The 13127-nt window shown below is 40.8% G+C and overlaps 1 protein-coding gene across 2 annotated transcripts in view; it reads left to right on the forward strand.

Moving 5' to 3' along the window:
- Window positions 1-11366, forward strand: part of LOC147912658 (uncharacterized) — a 199701-nt gene extending 188335 nt beyond the window's left edge. For both annotated transcript variants that reach the window (XR_015549751.1, XR_015549753.1), the window contains one exon: window positions 11247-11366. The gene's annotated coding sequence lies outside the window, so the exon portion shown is untranslated. The remainder of the gene's footprint in view (window positions 1-11246) is intronic.
- The last annotated feature ends 1761 nt before the right edge of the window (window positions 11367-13127 follow it).

The raw sequence follows: 13127 nt of genomic DNA on the forward strand, positions 1-13127 counted from the left end.
ACAGAAAACTAATGTACATTCCAACCAAATAATCTGTCTGTCACATAGTTTTTCCAAAATTGCCTTTTCAACTGATGTCACACCTCCATCATGAATCCTTTCTAGTTAGTTTACTTTTCAGAATCACTCAGTTACTCCACTACTGTGGTGATCTTGTACATCAGATGAGTTTTTAGACTTTTCCAGGTCTTCATGGTTGACCACAATCATACAACAAGGTAAATGACACCTTAACAATTCCTCATAATTATTGAGAATTTTTTATGGCCATTACTTCGCAGAATGTTTTTCATCAATTACCCCATTTAATTCTCACAATAAAACTATTAAATGTTAACATCATTTCCCCCATTGTACAGATAAGAAAATAGAGATTCACAGGTTTTGAGGAACTTGTGAGAAATAACCCAGCTAGTCAAATTCAGATCTGGAATTCAAGTCTAGATCTGTGCTTTTGGTACAAACACTGTTTCTCTCCTATGGGAGGGTTTTGTCAACTGGTATCTCCCAGTGACACTGTGACTTTAAAACATACCTTTCTTTAAATCTTTCTTTTTTCTAGAACCAGTTATATTTATAATAAGTCTAGGCTTCCCACGTTCAAAAGAATCCACTGCCGTGACTAAAGCACCAAAAATCAAGAGCATGGACTTCTGTTTCCTTAAACTGGGGTCAAATTTATTCTCATCATGATATACTAGGACTTCTGAGTTGTTTCTCTGGAAAAATCAGCATGTGTCCATCCGCCTACTTTTTACCCAGTGACCTATTCTCATGACTTTAGGATATAGCATGTATTGCTCAAAGAAAAACATGAAGCAGAAGCAAGCAGAATAAAATTTTGTAAGAATTATTAAAGGAAACCAACTGGAACCAGTAAATTTGGGGGCAGATTAATTTTGTTCAAGTGATGCATAATGCTAACTTATGCCTGGACTAGAGGTCTATTTGTTAAGGAACATTTATGCTGAAAGGTAATCTAGATCTCCTTTTGATTCTCTGGGAAAATAATACATCTGTTTATTTACCCTTGTGTAATTAATTCAGGCCTTTATGGTATTAGCTAAGAGGTGGAGGATTTAAAAATAAAAAGGTTTCAATGATTCTGGGAATATGCATTTATTACTGTGATAAAGGAGCTGTCTCACCCAGTCTCCATTTGCTGCATTGTTTCCATGCTTTTCATCTCCAATAAATTACAGGGGCTAGAATCTGGTCCCTTGGCTGAGAACAGTGCCTGAAACGGACGCTGTAGGTTGCCTAATAAAGCTTTTAGCTTAGGGCTTCCATTTTTGACCATCACCTGGAAGGTACATCTTCCTGTGAACTGATATCATTGTTCTGGCCTTGGCCTGACTTCTACCTTGAACTCAAGAGGAACATATGGGTTTTTCCTGGTATTCCTGGAAATGAAGCACATAAAAGAAAGACTCCATTCCCATCCTAAGAAAAGGTGGTGGTGGTGGTGGTGATGATGATGATGATGATGATGATGATGATGATGATGATGATGATGATGTCACTGCAGTAGACACTGACTGATCTCCCCAGATCTCTTAGGATCTCCTATTTGTTCATACATTCACCACTTCCAACTCCCCTCCTGGCCCCCATCTTGTCCTGTTACTCTGCCACTAGGGTACTCCAGATACTTTGCCTGCAGGTACATAGAGCTGAAAGATGCTACAATTTTACATATCATCTTTCCTCACTACCCCTAGCCACAACTTCTATTCAATGAAGGAGTGATGGCAGGAGTATGAAAGCTCATCTCCCTTCCTTGCAAAGGAAGGTGGGGAGCATGAAAAACTCTGAGGTATAATTTATACCTGCGTCTTCTCCTGCAGGATTAGGCTGAAGCTGGGACTTGTCCTTTGCTTGGCTCCTTTCCCTTCCCTGTCCTGCTTCTGCCACTCTCTTCTGGTTTTCTCTTGGGAGCACCCATCTTCGTTTCATGGTCTGCTTCTGGAGAGCCCCACCCAAGAAAACCGCCCACTTTTTATTGAGCATTTACTGCTGGCCAGTAACAATAAATTGTTTAATTCTCCCAAAAACCCTTTGCGGTAAATGTCATTAACATTGTGCTACAGAAGAATGCATTAACCAATTTTCCCAAATAGCTACTAGATGTTTTCAGCCCAGATTTGAAAGGATTCATGCAACTCTAAGATCTATTCCCTGAACATGTGATGTATACCTCTCAATAGAAAAAGTGTGATATTAAGAGTCAATAGTTTCACCAAATAGTAGCCAAGGAACTGATTTACGCGTCAGAATATTTGAATTCACACCACCCTTTACTTGGTGTATGAATTTAGGCAAGTTACTTCATTTTTCTGAGCCTTAGTTTCTTCCTATGTAAAAACAGAGAAACCGATATCTTCCCTCCTTATTCTCACCTTTTAAAAATTAGGATAGAATAATATGATGAAGGTGAGAATTGCTCTGGATGTGTACCATAGTAGAGGAAAGAACATAATCTTTGGATCCGGATTTGATGCTTGGTTTAACAACTAACTAGCAGTGTTGTCTTGGTTAAAATATTCACCCCTGTGAGCAATGTCTGCTTCTGTAAAATGGGGATAGCCAGGCATTCTTCATAAAGGTGCTGGGATTGGATGAGCGAGGCTGCTCTGTGAATTCTGTTGTGAAAGTCGGCTATGTCCACTGTCGGGCACAGGGTGGTTCCTTGAGAAATGTCAGCCCTGCCCACCCTCTTCTTTACTTCTCTTCTTCAAGTAGGTGCTTGGACTCAAAAATAACCTTGAATTGTCACTGTTTCCCCAGCCACTTGCTCATACAGGGAGCATGTCTTTGTGTGTGTGTGTGTTTTATGTATACACACAAGCACATATTTTGATTTAGCTTTTATTTGCTTTTGTCAGTTGGTACACTTTCATTTTTGCTGTCTTTTCATGTATATTTTATTCCCAATCAATGTCAGAAACTTTATGCAAATATCTTGTTTGTTTCTGTTTTCTTCCTTTATCTACACAGCTCTGTACTTTTATGAAGCTTATATTTCTCTCTAACTTCTTTTAACTTTCATGTATTTTAAATCAAGCACCATGAAAAGAAAATGTGTGTTCAGTGTGCATGTGTGTGCATGCATGTGTGTGTGTTTGTGTGTGTGTGTGTGTGTGGTTCTCACTGTCAGGGACTCTGGGCCATGCTCATGGTAGAATACTGCACATTTGGGCATCAGTCCCAGTGACCAGGACTTGCTCCCTGGGAAGTACCATAAACATTCAGGTAGAGTAACCTGAAAGACTATTCGAGTTTCTCATTCACAAATAGAAAAGTTGGCTTATTCAAGACTAGAGCCCAGAACTTTTGCTTCAGATCCAAAGCTTTTTCACCACACTTTCCTTTGAGATGTATGCGAGATATAAATTACCTATAGAAAGGATTTAAAAAATATTGATGGTTGTTATTCAGAGTCTATTTGTAAAATTTGTTTCTTCTCTTCTCTTGCCAGCTGTCAGGCTTTCTGACAATACTGTTTGGATTCAGTTGAAATCCAGTCCTTTGGCAGTTTCTGATGTTGCCAATTTTATTAGAGATGAGGCAGACTCAAAAGAGAGTCAGATTGGCTTTGAATTGTAACTAGGCCTGTCACTGGTTGCACAAACTTGGAAGGTTATTTCACCTCCCAGTTTCTTCATCAATAAATTTAGAATGATAATGTATGTCTTAAAGAATTGTTGAGAGGATAAGATTTTATAATATAGACAAATTGCCTAATCTAGAGCCACACACATTAATTACTAATAAGTGGGTCTTAGAACACTAATATAAGACCTTCCTCTGAATTACAGAATATATTTGGTTCTCTGTGGGAGTAAGGAGGCATATAATACATTCCAGAGTAAGAGGAGTTGTTTGGGGGAAGTTTTAAACAGTTTCAGTACCCTAGACAGATGCAAAATTGCTATTTACTTCCTTCTTGGGTAGATAAAGTAAAAGAACCTCGGAACGGGCTGATTTACCTTGCAACGGTGATGTCAAGGTAACGGAAGGCCCCATCCTGACCTACCCATCTTCTGCAGGAGGACAGCTGACATCGGAAAGTGTTCTTGTTTTGTTTCCTTTGTTCTCTTACTCTGAGAGCTGCACATGGGCGAGGTTACTCCTTAAAGAGTGTTCCCCTTGTATATGTCACATTGAATTTTTATGTCCCTAAGGCTCTCTCTAGCCACCCCAAATGCACCCCAATAAAAAATAACTAGAGAAAAGGAGCCTACTACTTAGAGAGGATCTATTTTGCGTCTGGAATTGCCCTGGATGCTTTTTATACACTTTTTAATTTAATTCTCACCACAGTTTTGTGTTAGACATAATTCCCTGCATTCTACAGATGAAGAAACTGAAGATCCACCATATTTTATGGAAGAGGTCAGAGGATAAATATTTATGGCTTTGCAGGCCACGTCCTTTCTCCTCAGCTTGGCTGTGGTAATGTGCAAGCAGCCATAGACAGTCTATAAATGAATGAGTGTAGCCATGTTCCAATACAACTTTATTTTCAAAAACAGACAGTGGGATGGATTTGATCCATAGGTTGAAGTGTGCCGACCTCTGCTCTACAGTGATGATGAGGTAAAACCGGTATTTGAAACAAGTTTTGTCTGCCTTCAGAGCCTATATACTTTGCACTAATCTCTACTCTCTCCCTAACAGGTTTTGAGATTAGAAAGAAACCCAAACATATCCTGCTAGGTGGTGGTTCTCTGTTTCCAAGCGTTAAGGAGAGTCTATAGCTTATAAACTGGAATAACAGCTTACTCAGGGGCAGGTCCTTGAATTAGAGGCTTTGTGTCTGGAAAGAAAATGCTGTGTCTCTCAGGCTCGCCTTGCATGTTTGGCTCTGCTGAGTGAGGACAAGCATGACACCAATAGGCCAGATGCACTCTGATTGTGTCTTGACACTCTCCAGCCTGGACCATGAACCGTGTCAATGCTTTGAGTTTACATTGAGGGTTCCAGAAGGGCTTCTCTCTGAATCACTCTAAATTCACCTTCAAGAAGGCAGAGAGCCTGATATCCAAAGGTGAAGAAAGAACCTAAAGCAGGACCCAGAGCAAGTAAAGAATAATCTAGATGTGGCCAGTGCCTCTCAGTAAAGCCACACTTTATTGCCTTTGAAAAATAGCCCAATTATCCTCAATTTCAGCGTGCAGAAAAACGATGCAGCAATATGACCTCATACCATAAATCCCACACACATAAACACTCCTTATGCTATTAGTTGTTGCTCTAAATTGCTCTCACCTAAGGGAAATGAATAGTTGGTTCTAACTTGTCACCCAGGGGAGATCCAAAGCAGTCACAGAGTAAGACCATTCTCTGCTGTCTCAGCCGTTACAGAAGAGAAAGGTTGGGTTTCTAGTTTAGTGAATGTGCTAGCTCTCAGATCACCTGGAATAAAGCACGATGTAGTGATGGAAAGAACCCAGCCATTTGGAGTTCATCAACATGATTCTGCCAGCCGGAAAAGGTGGGAGAAAAGACCCTGGAATTCAAAATCTGGACACGTGGTTTCTGTTTTCACGTAGGACCTTGAGCAATTGTAGAGGAAATCTTTCTGGACCTGGAGTCAGATGACTTGCTTTAAAGTTCTTGCTCTCGCAGTTATCAGTTGGGTGGGCCTGGGCAGAGTTACTTCATGCGGCACAGATGGCTCTATGTTCATGCAAAGTCATTCTCTGCTCTTCTGAAGCACGTAATTAGGCTGCATTTCTCAGGCTCCTTGCAGTTGGTCTCGCCATGTGGCTGAGTTATGGTTAATGGGATGTGGGTGGAAGGAATGAAGGGCACTCCCAGGCCTAGACTGTGGAAACCTCCCTTCATTCTCTCTCCCTTTCTTCATCTGTAGTCCAGTACAGGGGATCCTTCCAGGAACCCCAAAGCCCTAGAGGCTGATGGAGGACCCTCGTTTTCTGAGTGGAGCACAGCCCATTTCTATCTTCCTATTCCTCCCACCACCCTCTGTCTGCCAACTGGACTTTATATAATTGGGTCAAACCACTGAGATTCCCAATTTATCTGTTACAGTAGTTAATATTAACTTAACATCTTAATAACCACAATGATGATAATAAGAGCTGATATTTTTGAGCCCTTACATTAAGATAGGCCAATATTGGACCCCCATGAACTAGCTCTTATGATCTTCAAAACATTAACTTTATAAGTTCCATTAATGTTCCTCTTTCAAAGTTGAAGCTGAGAGGTACCCAAAATGTTATCACCTGTGTCACATGAGTTAGGATATAGAAAGGCACTTGGAGGAATAAAAGCATCATGTAAATGCTAGATATTATTATTATTGTTCTCTCTGATCCTCGGTTTTTATAGTTATAACATTTGTTCTACTTAATCACTATTTTTAACACAGTAAGACGAGACATTTATGTGTTCCATGGAGGCAGTTGATGGTGACAAGCTAACATTCCTTGCCATGTGAATGGCATTTAGTGGTAATAAGTGCAATACAGAGCAGGGAGCGGGAGAGGTAAGTACAAGTAGAAAGATGAAGCAGGAAGAGGCACTTACAAGAAGTCTTCTCTTTTCTCATCCTCTTCTCCTCTACTCCCTCCAACTAAATATTTCCTCTGGTCTGTAATCAGGAACACTATTGCTAACTGCTAGATGACATCCTAAATTATCGTAAATGACTCCATCATTTCTCAAGTGGCTGATATAACACTCAGGGAAGGCCAGGTCTTAGGACCTAAGGAAATAGGAAAAATCAACTTTTTTGGTTTTTCTTTAAATAAAAGGTAGAAAATTGTTATAGCACATGCTAGTTGATACTGCTGTTCAATTCTTATGTAATTCTCTATCCAGGCCAGATGGACATAAAGAAATGGGGAGAATCAGGTTTTATGGCTTTCCTTTAGGAAAAAAAAAAGATAAGTTATTATACCATTTACCAATTGATTCCGAAATTTAATTCAAACTCGGGAAAAATTCATAATAGATTATTGAAGTATATTTTTAGTATGTCTGTCATCTGAGTTTTAATTCAAAGATAAGAAGCTATAGGGCTCTGGTATGTCTCTGACCTGTAGATATGTTTTGTTTGACTCAAAGAGCGACATTCATAGAGTGTTAAATTGGTATCAGGATATTTCTTACATATGCACAATCTAGATCTGCTTGACAATAAGAAAGATCTGGGAACTTTGAGGCCATGTTCCTGCGTGACAACAATTGTTGAGAACTGAAGTGTGCTGTTCATCTAGACAGGCCCTGCGCTCTCTGTTTTGCCCCAGTCTTCACTACTCACTATTATTTCTCAACATGGTAGCCAAGTGTCAGTTACCACTTAACCCCTTCCATCTCGACTGATTGCCTCATTTACACTGATTTTCTGCTCCCTGTACTGAGTCTGCTACCTCTGCTTTAGAATATAGCTTCTCTGGGAAGACAATATTTAGTGCTAATAAAATTAGATCCTTCTCCTCCTTGTTGCTTCTGAGGCAGAGAGAACGTACTACTCACTCTGGTTATTGAGTAAATCAAGCCTTTCAATGTCTGTTCAGGTACTGTGTATTTGCATAAAAATCCTTCCTTACCATCCATCTTCTATTTGAATATCCTCTATTTATCATTCAAACTCACCTATAGTGTCACCTCCTCCAGGAAGTCTTCCATAACCTCAACCACGTCAACAGGTTGGGTTGATTTGCCTTTATATGTTTTCACATAGCACCATATGCTTATTTCTGTCAAAAGGTTTATCACTGCAAGTGTTGATTGATTTGTTTACCTATTCCACTAAAACATAAAGTTGGAAGAATCATCACTCCTTCTGAATATGTCACGTTCTACCCAGTCACCATGCCTTTGTATACATTGTTTCCTCTTCCTAGAAGGCCCCCTCCTATCTGCAGCACTCTCCTTGGCACAAGTAAATGCTACTCATCTTTTAGGGCTTCTCAAGCATTGAATTTTCAATGAAACCATCCACGGAAACCTCACACTGGCTTGTTTCCCCTAACCTACACTCCCATAATGTAATTCTAGACCATAGTAACCATCACAGGGTGCTCTTCCTCTCACACCAGACTGTCATCTCCTTGACTTGAGAATGATCCTTGAGGAAAAGACAGAGTATTTACTCTCCCTAACTTTAGCATTAAGTAGTACGCCTGGGACATAATACGCGCACACACATACCCCCACAGGCATACCTCATTTTTTTTTTTTTTTTGTGAGGAAGATCAGCCCTGAGCTAACATCCATGCTAATCCTCCTCTTTTTGCTGAGGAAGACCGGCTCTGAGCTAACATCTATTGCCAATCCTCCTCCTTTTTTTTTCTCCCCAAAGCCCCAGTAGATAGTTGTATGTCATAGTTGCACATCCTTCTAGTTGCTGTATGTGGGAAGTGGCCTCAGCATGGCCAGAGAAGCAGTGCGTCAGTGCGCGCCCGGGATCCGAACCCAGGGTGCCAGCAGCAGAGCCGCGCACTTAACCGCTAAGCCACGGGGCCGGCCACAGGCATACCTCATTTTATTGCACTTTTCTTTATTGTGCTTTGCAGATACTGCTTTTTTAATAAGATCCTCCACTAGAAAAAAGATTACTACTCACTGAAGGCTCAGATGATGGTTAGCATTTTTTACTAAGAAAGTATGTTTTAATTAAGGTGTGTACACTGTTTTCTTAGACGTAATGCTATTGCACACATTACTTTTATATGCACTGGGAAACCAAAAAATTTGTGTGACTTATTTTATTGCAATATTTGCTTTATTGCAGTGGTCTGTAACCAAATCCACAATATCTCAGAGATATGCTATATATATATATAGAGAGAGAGAGAGAGAGAGAGAGAGAGAAGGAAGGAAAGAAGGAAGAAAAGAATTTCTTTGTGACATAGTAGGCTCTTGTCCAATCTCCTAGTGTTGTCCTCTGCCCTCTTCTCTTCCACTCCAAATCCATTTGGGCTGTTGCTCATTTCTCACTGAATACTGTGGCCTGGTTTGCTTCCTCTATGGTCTAGTAATTTCTTATGAAACTATTATGCAATATCTTATTTGGTCAGACAACCTCTCAATGGCTTTCTCTGTTGTTTGAGTCTCCCTATCTTGCCTTTGGAAAAGTTCCAGGTAAATGTCTATAATTCTGTTGTGTAGTTTAGTCTTATTTATTCCTCTGTGTTCTTCAGGCTTTATCATTACCTGTGTCTTTTACCAGAATGGTCTCTGCAATCATTAAGGTTCTTTTGGAAGTAAGTGACAAAAGTCCATCTTGAACAAGCTTAAGCAAAAAAAAAAAAAATGCATTAGACATTTGCCCAGATGTCACACAGCACAACTATGTCATAGAAAGGACAGGTTTGCAACTTAACCTGAAGGACAATCCCACTCAAAATCTTTGGGGTCATCGTGACTATCTCTTTACCTTAATTTCTCCGTTGAACAGCTCTAGCTAACCAACTTGATTCACCATGTCCCAAGTCCAAAAATCCTAGGAAAGAGCCACGATCAGCAGTTTGATTATGGTTTCTCTTCCCTGGATCCATCAACTCCAGGTGGGAGAAAGCCACACATTTTTTAAAGTGGCAACTTCTGCAGTTACCGTGTGGTAAGTGGAGGAAGGGCCAGAAAAGTAGGGGCAGGTCAGGCAAAGCAGCACGTCCATTACATTCCCTGGCTAGATATTTGGGAATTGGTGTCCAGTTAACTGAAGGTCACTTATTGAATATCTACCATCTAGATACCAAAGATTGAGCAATGACTAAACTCACTAAGATCCCTCCTATCATGAAATCAACAATTTTTTATTCATCAACAAATACTTACTGGGCACCTACTGTATACAGAGACTGTACTGGCACTATAATGCAAGTTAAAGATGGAAAGATAGATATAGTCTCAGCTCTCATAAAACTTGCCGACTAAATGGGAAATAAAAGGTTTGAACAACTACATGTTACACAAGACTGGTCAGTCCATTCATTTTAGCAGATGTTCACTGTGTATACGGCACATGCCATTGTGTTAGACATCGAGGATATCAAGACGAATGAGAAACTGCTGTGGTTGTTAAGATGTTCACAGACTAGAACAAGAAGCTGATGTACAAACAGTTAATTCCAACGTAGGGTAATTCAATATTTTCTGACAAAGCTGTTTAAAAAAGGAGATACCTATATGAAGCAAAACGTTTTAGAAGAGTCCAGAAAAGAGAGACAGTACTGTTGGCAGAAAAGCCTCAATAGAAAGAAGAAATCTAAGCCCAGTGGAAGCAGCTGGAACCAAAATGCAGAAGCCGGTGGTTACAGGATAGATTCAGAAACATGACAACCAGTCAGGAATTTTACAAGAGATATAGAGGATAAACTTGGAAATGCAGGTGGGACCCGATTACAGCATGTTAATAAGTTCAGAGTTTTTTGCTTAATAATGAGCAGTCACTGAATGTTTTTGAACAGCAATACCTTGATCAAAGTACATTTTTAAGTGATTAACTAAAAGACGGGCTGCTTCCTGGTATTCCTGCGGGTGAAGGGGGTGGGGTACTGTTTGGAGGATGGAAAGAGACAAAAGTGTCTGCTTAAAAACTACTGTAATGGAGATTATCTTCTTCTTTAATTTCTATGACATTTTGTAGCTCTTGAGGGGCTTATACTACATCTCTCTGTGTTATTGTCTTTCCAATTAAACTGTAAGCTCTTTGAAAATAAGGAGTGTTGTTCATTTTTGCGTTCTCTGGAGCCTCGCAGAGAGCCTGGTTTAAAGTAGGCTCAAAGTAAGTACTTATTGAACGGATGCAAAAATTGATGGATCAATGAGTGAGTGAAAAGTGAAAAATGGCTCCGAAAGAGGAATTTAAATATACCCTGAGTGTCCCTAGCATTTGTTCAAATCTCAAGCGTTATGGGGAGACAGCGCATCATGATGCAAATATTGACTGTTACTTTCTGAATGTGTAAACTTGTGTAAGTTTCTCTATTTCTTGAGCCTCTAATTATTTTTTTCCTGCTGAAATGGGGCTAATGATTCTTACTATCTCACAGTGGTAGTGTGAAGATGAAAAGGAACTCTGTATATAAAGCACTTAGCTTGTTACTAGCACAAAGTGAGAACTCGTTAAATGGTATAGTTTAATATGTTTCCAATAGCCTACTAGTGATAGACAGATGGAAAGGGCTTCTTGCCTTTTCTCATTCCTTTATTTATTCTTTCATGTATTTAGTTTTGAGTCAAAAATATTAATAAATGTGTATTATTAGGCACTGAAGGCACAAGAGTGAAAAGGATCCAGCACATCACACTCAAAGAGCTCACCACATAATGGAGAGTACTGGTGAGTAAGCAGGCATTTACAACACAATGGGGTAAGTGCTGCTAAAAGGGAGTGTATCTGGAGGATGCAATTTTTCAGCAAACCTGTAAGGGGAGAGAGGGCATGGCTAGTTCTAGGAACTGTGAGTAACTCATTCGGCTGGAGCTTCAAGGGCAAGCAAGTGTAGTCATGGGGCTGGAGAAGTGGGCTAAGTCACGTCATGGTAGACTTGTCAGTTTTTCACAACTCTGAGATGGGAGTCCTAAATTCCCCACTGTTCATCCACTTCAACCCCAAATATCTATTTCCTTAGGTCTAACTCTTTAGTTCCCCCCTCTGACTCTGCAGAGTAACCCATGTCTTAAGAAGTACCAGGATTCTGAGAAAGCTCTGGCTGCTCTGGATGGCAGATGGCTCTTTGCTGGATTCTAGGCTGCCTCTTTGGGATTGCCTTTTCAGCAGAAGAAAGGATCCAGCTGGGGCTAACTTGAGTCAACTTGCAAAACTCATTCCCACACGTGTTCTCTGAGAGCCGCCTAAGAAGTCCTTCGCTGGTGGCATTAAAAATCAGTATTTGGGGGCTGGCCCTGTGGCTTAGCAGTTAAGTGTGCGTGCTCCGCTACTGGCGGCCCAGGTTCAGATCCCGGGCGCGCACTGATGCACCACTTCTCCGGCCATGCTGAGGCCGCGTCCCACATACAGCAACTAGAAGGATGTGCAACTATGACATACAACTATCTACTGGGGCTTTGGGGAAAAAAAAGGAGGAGGATTGGCAATAGATGTTAGCTCAGAGCCGGTCTTCCTCAGCAAAAAAAAAGAGGAGGATTAGCATGGATGTTAGCTCAGGGCTGATCTTCCTCACACACACACACAAAAAAATCAGTATTTGGGGGCCAGCCCCATGCTTTAGCGGTTAAGTGCGCACGCTCCACTACTGGCAGCCTGGGTTCAGATCCCGGGCGCGCACCGACACATTGCTTGTCCGGCCATGCCAAGGTGGTGTCCCACATACAGTAGTTAGAAGGATGTGCAACTATGACATACAACTATCTACTGGGGCTTTGGGGAGAAAAAGGGAAAAAAAGGAGGAGGATTGGCAATAGAAGTTAGCTCAGGGCCGGTCTTCCTCAGCAAAAAAGAGGAGGATTGGCATGGATGTTAGCTCAGGGCTGATCTTCCTCACACACACACACAAAAATCAGTATTTGTAAGTCTGTTTGAATATGGGAGGTCTGGTGCTGGCTGTGCAAGGAGACCCTGAATAGAGCAAAATCAGAGGCATCAATTGGTTTCACTGAGTACTGAGTCTTTAAAAATTAAAGTTGTGGTTTCTTCCCCCAGGGTTTTGTTTTATTTAGGTTCCTGAACGAAACCATCATTCCCTGTTATTAAAGACAGAAAAGATAGGGCTGCATTGAGTGTTTTCTCACTCTCCAAGATGTCACAGCATAACCACTTTGACACTACAGGACTCTTCCATTCTTCATGCTTTCTTCCTTCAGAGTGCTAGCTGGGAAAATTGATTTTTTTTTTTCTTTTTCAGAGTAAGGTAGGCAAAACATGATTGGGTCTGAGACGGGGGGAAAAATGGAATGACTTCACCAGACTACCTTCCAACCTTGCTAGAAAGAAATGAAAAATGAAGCTCAAGTTAGGGTCTGTTCAGTCTGATACTTTCCCTGAGAAATGGACCTCATCCTCTGGTTGGTCACACTGATTCTGCACTGGCCACATTAGCAGTCTTTGCCAAGTGACATTTATTTTCAGAATGGATGCTGTCGTTAGCCTCTGGTCGCCCAGCTTCAGTATTTCAGAATATGCCTGA

The sequence above is a fragment of the Ceratotherium simum genome, chromosome 34 (genome assembly GCF_057802395.1).
Source record: "Ceratotherium simum simum isolate JZ-2026a chromosome 34, ASM5780239v1, whole genome shotgun sequence".
NCBI lineage: Eukaryota > Metazoa > Chordata > Mammalia > Perissodactyla > Rhinocerotidae > Ceratotherium > Ceratotherium simum.